This window comes from Rhinoraja longicauda, chromosome 2, assembly GCF_053455715.1.
Source record: "Rhinoraja longicauda isolate Sanriku21f chromosome 2, sRhiLon1.1, whole genome shotgun sequence".
Lineage (NCBI taxonomy): Eukaryota > Metazoa > Chordata > Chondrichthyes > Rajiformes > Arhynchobatidae > Rhinoraja > Rhinoraja longicauda.
Genome location: NC_135954.1, coordinates 26679568 through 26690306, shown reverse-complemented (window position 1 = coordinate 26690306; position 10739 = coordinate 26679568). Strand labels below are relative to the sequence as shown.

Here is a 10739-nt window from a genome sequence, read left to right as displayed (position 1 = left end):
TAAACCGAAGATAGACCCAGTGCTTGGGGTAATTCAGCGGGACAGGCCGCATCACTGGAGAGAAGATGTAATAAGGTCTGGATGAGTCAGGGCCGGAGCTGCGGGAGAGTCGTAGCGAGGGCCTGCTGGTGGCGGCGCATCGCAGCCAGTGCGGAACGCAGGGCATGGAAGGAGAATTGTAGCAAAAAGCGACAGATCGACTATCGGTCTGAAGAAGGGTCTCAACCCAAAATGTCACCCATTCCTTCTCTCCAGAGATGCTGCCTGTCCCGCCGAGTTACTCCAGCACTTTGTGCCTATCCTAGATTGTCTAACTTCTCCTTATAGCGCATACTCTCTAACCCTTTCATCACCCTGGTGAACTTCTTCTGCACCTACTCAACATCTTTCCTGTAATATGCTGGCCTGAAATGCACACAAGGAGGAAGGAAACAGTTACACCGAGTGATATACCTTATCCAGTAGGTGGCATTTTGAGGCCTCTGAGAAAACTTTACTTCTTTAAATCATATTCAACGAACATTCAACCAATTTCCGTTAACACAGGAAACAGTCGGTCCCAGCCCCAGTGAAAACTGACAGTTAAATATTAGACTCAAATAGAGAACATTGAATATTGCAAAGTGCATGCTCGCTGCACAAACTTGAAACTGTTTTGAAGATCAGAAGATATTCAAAGGTGAGTTTTACTCTATTTCAAATCATACTTAGAAATATTTAACATTGGAACACATGGTACCACATGGAGCCACAATGAAGTGCGATAACTCAGATTCCATTGTTGGTGTTGCTTACGAAGAACTTTGTCACTCTTTTAAAGCCATAACTCAAGGTATAAAAACTGAAAGTTAGGAAAAAAAGTGACAAAGACCACCTCAGAAAACGTATTTACATTAACGTTGAAAACCATGCTTTGCTCGTGTTGTCAAGAAATTAAATCTTGTTGCAATCTATGTTTTTAAAATGGTACGAGACGCCTCCTGTATCCTGTGTTCGCTTTCTTTAAGTTGCATCAAAAATTCTCATCACTGTAATATTGCATGGAGTTCCAAAGCAAACAGGTTGACAGAATAGAACTTCTTAGTAATCATGAAGTAACTTGACCAACTACAAAAAATGTCCCGGAAACATTGCAAACAAACAATATTGAAATAACATTATGTATATTTTTCTTGAACTTTTATCTTGTGAAGGATAAAGAAATGGCAATTATTGCAAAGGGCAGAAGAAAACAGGGCTTGGATATCTAACAGAAATTTGAGGTTTCTTTCAACCAGAAGAATAGGATTTCTCGTGAATGGCCTGTTTGAAATATTTTAGCTCAGGGGAGAATTTCGGAACAGATCCTGTAAAAGTTCGTATGCACTTATCTAAGCCTCTCAAACTCAAACTTTTGGGAGCTACTGTATAACTTTTTCCTACAGCACCAATAGGGGGAGAAGAGGGGCTCGTGATACACAGACTTGTCTTTTTGCACTGGATTAAATTGAAACCAGTTGCAGAGACTCGCCCTGCACAAGAATCCCTGTTGACATGGAGTAGTGATTGTGCTGAGCCAGGCATTGAAACAAAGTTCGAATTATATAAATTGTTCACAAGTTCACAAGTTATAGGAGTAGAATTATGCCATTCGGCCCATCGAGTCTACTCTGCCATTCAATCATGGCTGATCTCTGCCTCCTAATCCCATTTTCCTGCCTTCTCTCCAGCACGGTGGCGCAGCGGTAGAGTTGCTGCCTTACAGCAAATGCAGCGCCGGAGACTCAGGTCGATCCTGACTATGGGTGCTGTACTGTACGGGGTTTGTACGTTCTCCCCATGACCTGCGTGGGTTTTCTCCGAGATCTTCGGTTTCCTCCCACACTCCAAAGACGTACAGGTTTGTAGGTTAATTGGCTGGGCAAATTTAAAAATTGTCCCTAGTGGGTGTAGGATAGTGTTAATGTGCGGGGATCGCTGGGCGGCGCGGGCCCGGTGGGCCGAAGGGCCTGTTTCTGCGCTGTATCTCTAAATCTAAAAAATCGAAACCATTGACACCCATTCTAATCAAGAAATTGTCTATCTCTGCCTTAAAAATATTCATTGTCTTGGCCTCCACAGCCCTCTGTGGTAATTAGTTCCACAGATTAACTACCCTCTGACTAAAGAAGTTCCTTCTCACCCCTTTAATTCTGACGCTATGACCTCTGGTCCTAGACTCTCCCACCAGTGGAAACATCCTCTCCACATCCACGCTATCTATTTCCTTTAAATCTCTCACCCATCCCTCTATTCTTTGGAATGTCACTGTCAGTCGAATGTCATGGACAAGACTAATGTGATGTGTAAAAGAACCTATGTCCCATTATTAGAATAGCATTTTACGAGAATCTGAAATGTGAACCCATCACCACACACAAGAAAATCTTAAAATGCAGTACTTGCAGAGGACTGATAAGATAGTCAGAGTTTAAAATCATCACGTCGAAGAGCATAGAAACAACCCTTTGGCCCAACCTGTCCATGATGACCAAGATGCCCATCTACATACATTTCCCTGTGTTTGACCCATATCCCTCTCAACCTTTCCTATTCATGTACCTGTCTCAGTGACTTTTGGATGTCACAATTGTACCTGTTCTCTTTCACTGAACACTTCCGCTCAGTCCCCCTAGGCCTACGCTATCTCCCGGTTGCTAATCACTTTAACTTCCCCTCCCATTCCCACACTGACCTTTCTGTTGTGGGTCTCCTCTACTGTCAGAGTAAGGCCCAATGTAAGTTAGAGGTACAGCACCTCATATTTTGCTTGGGAAGCTTATCACCCAACGATATGCGTTTTGATTTCTCTAACTTCAAGTAACCCTTGCTTTCTCCTCTCTCCATCCCCCCCCCCCCCCCCCTCCCACCCTAGTTCTCTGACTAGCTTCATTGTTCTGATTAATTTTACAGATTGTATGCATCCTAGTCACCTTCCCCTCAGTTAACAATGAACCATTCTACATTTCCTTAACACCATCTGCTTTGATCTATCGTTTTCACACCTTACCCCTCCATATCTCTAGACTCCCTCTCTGCTGACTCACAGTCTGAAGAAGGGTCTCGACCCAAAACGTCACCCATTCCTTCTCTCCAGAGATGCTGCCTGTCCTGCTGAGTTACTCCAGTATTTTGTGTACATCTCTCTCCTTTTACGTCAGGCTCTTGGCTGGTCCCGATGAATTTGGTCGCCACTAAAATGGACAACGAGCAATCACTGACAGTGAAAGACTGGCTTGTGTTCTCCTTCCAGCAGCTTGAAAACGAGTGTCAGTTTGATAATCACAAAGGCCAAGTGGAAGACACAGAACCTTTCTTATGGCACTCAGAGGAGTCACCCCATTCATTTTAGTGCTTTAGAGGAAACTAACACACACCTTGTGGACCTGGAAAGGGGAGGGTCGGAAATGTGAGGTGCTTCCTTGTTTCTTGTCCTGGCATGAGCTGAGCATATAATCAAGGGTACAATTGTTACACATGGCTCCCAATTGCAAAACACGGAGTCCTATTGATGGCAATTAGCAGAGAAAAAAGTCTGTCTCTGACTTTAGGCCCATGTCGCATCTGCTTGCAGGACTGTTCTAGTGACAACAACAAACCACATGTACATGTTACCTTTAACATAGACAATATCCCATGGCAAGTGATAGATTAGGTTGCCTTTCAAGAGGACAAATAACCCGCTAATTGTTCATTACCTATGTGATCTTTACACCGCCTGAGGATATGGTCAGACCATTTGTGTTTTTCCTTTTGTCTCAAGAATTTTTTTTGTTTCTTAAAATAGGCATGGGAGACCTGTATTGTTTTTATGACACCTAAATGTGTCAACTGTTGTGCAATGTCCAAAGTTGCTTTTTGTTGAGATATTCAATTGCTTAGGACTGAGTCTAATTTGGCACCGTTCACTCACAGAATAGCCTGTTTTTAATGATATTGAAGCCTTTCTGTGTGAAGCACGTTCTCCTGAGTTTGTGCACAAAGTGCTATGCAGTTCTCTGCCAAACAAAGCTTACGTGCGCTGAACCAAACTGGGATCCCAGTCATCACAGCCCCAAGTGGTTTCAGTAGGTTTGATGTCAAAATTAAGTGACATCAGAAATTGCACGACAAGGAAGGTGTTTTCATGAGATATGAAGTAGCCACAATTGCTGATGACACAAAGATAGGTTAACAATTATGAGGAGCCTGCAAAGTGATATGAATAGTGTAGGAAGGAACTGCAGATGCTGGTTTAAACCGAAGATAGACACAAATTGCTGGAGTAACTCAGCGGGACAAGCAGCATCTCTGGAGAGAAGGAATGGGTGAGGCTACATGCAAATTGGAGGAACAGCATCTCATATTTGGCTTGGACAGCTTACAGCCCAGTGGTATGAATATTGATTTAGACAATAGACAATAGACATTAGGTGCAGGAGGAGGCCATTCGGCCCTTCGAGCCAGCACCGCCATTCAATGTGATCATGGCTGATCATTCTCAATCAGTACCTCATTCCTGCCTTCTCCCCATACCCCCAGACTCCGCTATGCTTAAGAGCTATATCTAGCTCTCTTGAATGCATTCAGAGAATTGGCCTCCACTGCCTTCTGAGGCAGAGAATTCCACAGATTCACAACTCTCTGACTGAAAAAGTTTTTCCTCATCTCAGTTCCAAATGGCCTACCCGTTATTCTTAAACTGTCAATTTCTCTCACTTCAGGTAGCCCCGGCATTCTCTCTCTATCCCTCCCGCATCCAAGCCGCACTAACGTAACATTTTCACCCTACAAAACAGCTAACAATGGGCTGTTTCCTTTATCATCGTTATTTTTTTACATGTCTTTCATTCATTGTTCTTTATCTCTCCACATCACCATCTATATCTCTCGTTCCCCTTATCCTTAACCAGTCTGAAGAAGGGTCTTGATCTGAAACATCACCCATTCCTTCTCTCCAGAGATGCTGCCTGTCCTGCTAAGTTACTCCAGCTTTTTGTGTCGATCCACTGGGCTGTAAGCTGCCCAAGCAAAATATCTGTAAGCTGCCCAAGCGAAATGAATAGGTTGAGTCAGTGTGCAAGGAGTACACATTTGAATTATAATAGTGGTCGAATGAATAATGAGGAAGGCTGATAGTGTGTTGGTCTTTATTGCAAAGACTATGGAATATAGTCGTAAGGAAGCTTTTGATGTAACTATCGAATGCTGCTGAGCCCAGGACTGATGTATTGAATAGAGTTTTCATCTCCATATTCAAGGATGCCTGGGGATGAACGGGTTGAAATATGATGAGATAACTGCAGATGCTGGTACAAATCGATTTATTCAAAAAATGCTGGAGTAACTCAGCAGGTCAGGCAGCATCTCGGGAGAGAAGGAATGGGTGACGTTTCGGGTCGAGACCCTTCTTCAGACTGAATGGTTTTAAGATCGGAGGTGGGAATTTTAAAGGGGAGCTGAGAGCTAGCTTTTTTTACACAGAGAGCAGTTAATATCTGGAACACTCTGCCAAAGAAGATGGTGAAAGAAGCATTTTCTCTCAGGAGGATGTTACTTTTGATTTTACTTGTGAAGGCTAAGTTATTGAATATATTCGAGACAGAGATTGGTAGATATGTAAATGTCTAGGAAGTGCAGGGCTTACAGAGAGAGCACAAAAACAATACTACTTTTCTGGCCGAGATTGGATCAGCTATCATCTTAGTGAATGGTGGAGAAGACACAGTGGGTGAATTGCTTCTGTTTCTAAGCTTCTTGCATTCTAAGTAAGATTTTTTTTAAACTTCTGTTTCTAAGGTTCTTACATTCTAAGTAAGATAAAAAAGATAAATATTTTTGACAAAATAGGCAGCACTAAAACCGTTTGCCACCCTCCTTCATAACTTTGACATCAGGAAGAAGTCCTTAAGTCATCATGCCACAATACAAAGGGAGCACTAATGTGACCTGGTAGTCTTCAGAGGTTAAGGGAAAACCTTAAGTAGCTAACAAATACATGTAAGATTGCAAGTTAAACATCTCTGGAGAAAAGGGATAGGTGACGTTTCGGGTCGAGACAATTACATGGGTTGCTCTTGAATTCACAGCCACCCCTCACTTTCACCAAATTTGCCTCAGGAACCTTTGCCTCAAGACTCACGAGGCACTTTGCTGCCAACTGCTGCACTGCCGACGTCAAAAATAAAAGGCTGTCGCCAGCAATGTGCAAAGCCTTAGATTTCTGGACAATGTCAATTTTACACAGGGTTATATCAATGCTGCACCTGCCGTTAGAAATATCTCCTTGGGAACCATCTGCTGTAATTGCACTTTGGACAATGATGCTGGCTCTCATACACACTGTACTTCAGAAACTTCAGCAGGTTCCTACTCCCACTGCCCTGCCCACCCTCCTCCCCCATGGCACCACTCTGCCATCCCCTTCCCATTCCCTTCTTGCAAACATGCCTCAATGTATCCACAAACTGAAAGACTCCTAGTTGTATATCTGAGGTCTAAACTGTGAGGAAATGATAGCGTCATTGATTGATTGATTGAAAGATACATGGAAACAGTCCCTTCGGCCTACTGAGAACGCACCGCCCATCATTCACTCATTCACACTAGTTAAATGTTATCGCACTTTTGCATTCACTCCCTACAAACTCAGGCCAATCTGCAGAGGTCAATCAACCTATAAACCCACACATTTTTGGGATGTGGGAGGAAACCTGAGCACCAGTGCAAAACCCACAAGGCGATTGTGTAAACTCCACACAGACAGCACCGACCGGAGGTCAGGATCAAAGCAGGGTCTCTGGTACTGTGAGGCAGCAGCTTTACCAGCTGCGCCACTCTGCCGCGCTACCCTGGCAAATCTAACCTATCAAGGGCACAGTTGCCAAAGCAAAAACAGAGTTACATGATTGGGGAAAATAGTACTATTTTGAAACTGGGCTACTGAATTTAATAATATTTTTTAAAGTTATTTTAAATAGCATAAGGTGGATTGCTAACACCTCAGTTAAGTGGTAAAATAGCACAGGCAATTTATACAGGCCCAGAACCCTGAGCTTAACAGTTACAAATTTCCATGTGAACATATAACATTTTGCACATATTTTACATTAGCTCATATGACATAAACAAACCAACATAACCGACAGATGAATGTCAGACAGATATGTCAAGTGCGCAGCTGGTAATATTAGCAACTGTAGATCTTCACAAGGCATCTTAGCTGTTTCAGAACTGCAGCTGCATATCTGTTGTTGATGCAAAGTTGATTTAGGTTTTTAAGTCCCAATGGGCAATGTGAATGATTTTTGTTTTAAACACTGCCGATGTTGGAAATCTGAACTATAAACATAAATGCTGGAAACACTCCGGCAGCATCTGTTGAAAGAGTAACAGCTAATATTCCAGATCTGAGACCCTTTCATAGAACTAAGAAAGAGAGAAAAGAAATCATAATCATAATCATAATTAAAATAATTATAATCATAATCATAATCATACTTTATTAGCCAAGTATATTTTGCAACATGCGAGGAAAAGCATACAAAGTGGTGGAGTAACTCAGCAGGTCACACAGTATCTTGGGAGAACATGGGGTGCCAATGTCTCGGGCAAGATCCATCTTCAGACTAGATTTGGGTCAAGACTCTTCTTCAGACTGAAGAGAGAAAACAAGTTAATTTGTGACTGCCATCAGTTAATTTATGGCAGTGTTACAAAATAATTTTTTATATACTTTCCTAGTTGATGAAATTTGACTGATAATAGCGATCTAGCATCTCATGTTGCGAGACTACTCCAGCAGCCTCACAAACAGTGGGGCAGATCTGGCCTTTGTGCTTGAGCATGAAGTGAGAGTAAGTCGACAGCCTGATTTAATGATGATGGAAATCAGAAGAGCAGTAAAACCAGCTGGTTATATCTCTTTGCCCTTTGTGCCCCATAACACAAACACTACACTGTATTAATTGTTCCATTCATCTAGACATGGAAAACCAGTTTTACATTAATGATCTGAAAGTTAATTTTATTCAGTTTACTTGCACTTTAGTGGATGCGAGAGAAACATTGTTTTAAGGCCAATTGCACTTTAACCACTGACTCATTTTCTTCTCTTGACTATCGGACGTTGAAATAAACTATTCAAAATCCCAGGGTTATTTCTTGACACCATGGTGAGTTTCAGAACTTACAATCACATTATATCGAAGAACACTTATTTCTGCACCCATTGGCTGCCTTGTATCTTGTTGAGACCGCCTCCTATAGCTCAGTTACTTCTCAACAAAGCTATTTCAACACACCCCTAGTTAGCCTCATTCACTCAATTTGCTGTAAACCTGCGGCCATCCAAGACTTTATTTCCTGTCCTAACTTGCAGGAAGGTCCTAGAGTCATGGAGTCATAAAGGCATCGAGTCATAAAACATAGAATCATGGAGTCATACGATCATAGAATCATAGACTCGTGGAATTATAGAGCCGGAAAGTCGTAGCTTCATGGAGTAGTAGAGTCATAGTCATGGAATCATAGAGCCATGGAACTATGTTGTCAAGGAGTAAAGGAATCACAGAATTGTAGATTCAACACGACTCTTCAAACACAGGAGTCACTTGCACACTCGGAAGCTGAGTTCCAATTTCTTGTGGTCTTGGATGAAGCTGTTTCCAAACCATTCTGTGAGAGTGTAATTGAAATCCCCCCAGGAAGCCCCCCCCCCCCGAAAATTTGGCACCTAGGCCAGGTGAGGCGGCTGTTCTCAACTTCGTCAGCATTTCCGCAGCCGATCGGTGGGTCGAATTTGCCCCCTGCGGCGGGGGCTCTGGAACCCCAGCCCAGCCGGAACCAGCAGATCCGTCCCCATAGCCGACTTCCGCGGCCAATCTGCAGGTCGAATTTTCCCCCTGCGGCCGGGGCTTTTGAACTCGGGCCCAACCGGAGCCGTTCCCAACTTCCTTGGCCAACTTCCTTGGCCGACTTTGCGGGCCGGTATCACAGATCAATGCAGACGATTGATAAGGAAATGTAGAATGGTTCATTGTTAGCTGAGGGAAAGGTGACAAGGAGGCATACAATCAGTAAAATGTAATGAGGAGGACAGTGAAACTGAGGGAAAGCAACAGTTACTTGAAGCTAAAGAAATCAATTCTCATACCACTCGGTTGTAAACTGCTCAAGCGAACTGTTCCTCCAATTTGTGTTGGGCCTCACTCAGACTGTGGAGGAGACCCAGGACAGAAAGGTCAGTGTGGGAATGCGAGGGGGAGTTAAAGTTAGTGGTTATGTAGGACTTCACAGAAGCAATGTAGGGATTATTCCAGTGCTTTGATTTACGTGATGCTCTCTGGAACATGCTTTTGGACAATGTTTTTCTGTGTACAGACTATGTGGCATCTCAAAAGCTGGGTTCCAAACCATTGTGGATCCCTTCGATTAGTACGTGTGTTAGGGGTTATGGGAGAAGGCAGGAGAATGGAGTTAGGAGGGAGAGACAGATCAGCCATGATTGAATGGGAGAGTAGACTTGATGGGCTGAATGACCTAATTCTGCTCCTATCACTTATAGTGTAAGAAAATAACTGCAGATGCTGGTACAAATCGAAGGTATTTATTCACAAAATGCTGTAGTAACTCAGCAGGTCAGGCAGCATCTCAGGAGAGAAGGAATGGGTGACATAGAAACATAGAAAATAGGTGCAGGTGTAGGCCATTCGGCCCTTCGAGCCTGCACCGCTATTCAATATGATCATGGCTGATCATCCAACTCAGTATCCCGTTCCTGCCTTCTCTCCATACCCCTCGAGACCCTTCTTCAGACTGATGTCTTTATGATCGTCACTGTAGCCTCCCAATAAACACCTCATCATTATTCCTTTTAAAAATTGCTAGTTGCATCATGCTCCCGTTCTATACATTTCAAACAATAACTACTCATTGCCGAAATAAAAATTTCCACATCTTTCCACCTGCTATCTTGCTAAATATTTTCAATCTGTCGCCTGAACTATGTTTCCCCATACACACGACCAAAATTCTTCATGACTTAAGTTCTAATTTCTCTCTTAGCTAATGTTCTCAAAAATCCAAAGCAAGCTTCCCTTTGCCTCTCTTGCAACTGAGGTTCCATCCCACGAATTTAGTTTGGCAAATCTCCCCTGCACCGTCATCAAATTTCAGTTTCCCTTTCCTTGTTCCTTTATATAAAATATTGATGTATTTTCTGCTACTCCAGCACCTTTGGCTGTTATTTCTGCCTCACACACTATAAAAAAACTATGACTCTCTGCTTCTCGTAAAAAATAACATAGGGATCTTTTGCCTGTGTAGCTCACAGCTCAGTAAAGAGGAAATGTGCAAATATATGACAATGTGATGAAATTTGCGATGAATATAGAGCAGAAAATTGATAGATAGATAGATAGATAGATAGATAGATAGATAGATAGATAGATAGATAGATAGATAGATAGATAGATAGATAGATAGATAGATAGATAGATAGATAGATAGATAGATAGATAGATAGATAGATAGATAGATAGATAGATAGATAGATAGATAGATATGTAAAGGAAGGACTGCAGATGCTGGTTTAAATCGAAGGTAGATGCAAATTGCTGGAGTAACTCAGCAGGACAGGCAGCATCTCTGGAGAGAAGGAATGGGTGACGTTTCGGGTCGAGACCCTTCTTCGGTTGTTGATCTAATTTACCCATTGTCAAGAGATGACCCACCCACCCAGT

At 42.7% G+C, this 10739-nt stretch overlaps 1 protein-coding gene across 1 annotated transcript in view; it reads left to right on the top strand.

Annotated features, from left to right (window-relative positions):
- The first annotated feature begins 556 nt into the window (after positions 1-556).
- apbb1ip (amyloid beta (A4) precursor protein-binding, family B, member 1 interacting protein) overlaps positions 557-10739 on the top strand; it is a 112460-nt gene continuing 102277 nt past the window's right edge. The window contains exon 1 of the mRNA XM_078427607.1: positions 557-679. The gene's annotated coding sequence lies outside the window, so the exon portion shown is untranslated. The remainder of the gene's footprint in view (positions 680-10739) is intronic.